The sequence below is a fragment of the Myotis davidii genome, unplaced genomic scaffold, assembly GCF_000327345.1.
Source record: "Myotis davidii unplaced genomic scaffold, ASM32734v1 scaffold353, whole genome shotgun sequence".
NCBI lineage: Eukaryota > Metazoa > Chordata > Mammalia > Chiroptera > Vespertilionidae > Myotis > Myotis davidii.
The window spans coordinates 172,199-172,637 of NW_006284335.1; positions in this window are offsets into that span (position 1 = coordinate 172,199).

Here is a 439-nt window from a genome sequence, read left to right on the forward strand (position 1 = left end):
CCCACACGGAGTGATTGGGGCCCATGCTGTCAGTGGGTGCGAGTGGCTCTGCTGCCCCGATCACCCCTCAGGAGCAGGGGGAGGTGGAGAAGCCCTCAGGGGCTATCAGAGCCGGCAGCCGCTGCTTGCACCCGCTGATGGCGCTGAGTGACCAGGGACTGGCACTGGGCACAGTAGCGGGTGTTAGCAGTGGCTCCAATACTAGCTGTGGGTGTGTGGGGCTGGTGCCGGCAGCAGGTGTGAGTGTCGGGTGGACTACGACGCACAGGAGCAAAGGATTTTCGGTAACCACCAGAGGCTTGCCCCTATGACAGCGACCAGCACCCCACCTTGGTCTGGTGTCCCTGCTCATCCGCTCCACCATCCTGCCCAGAGCAATGTCCACCATGTTCCGCACACTTAGCCTGGTGGTCAGCGCACGTCATAGTGACCGGTTCTT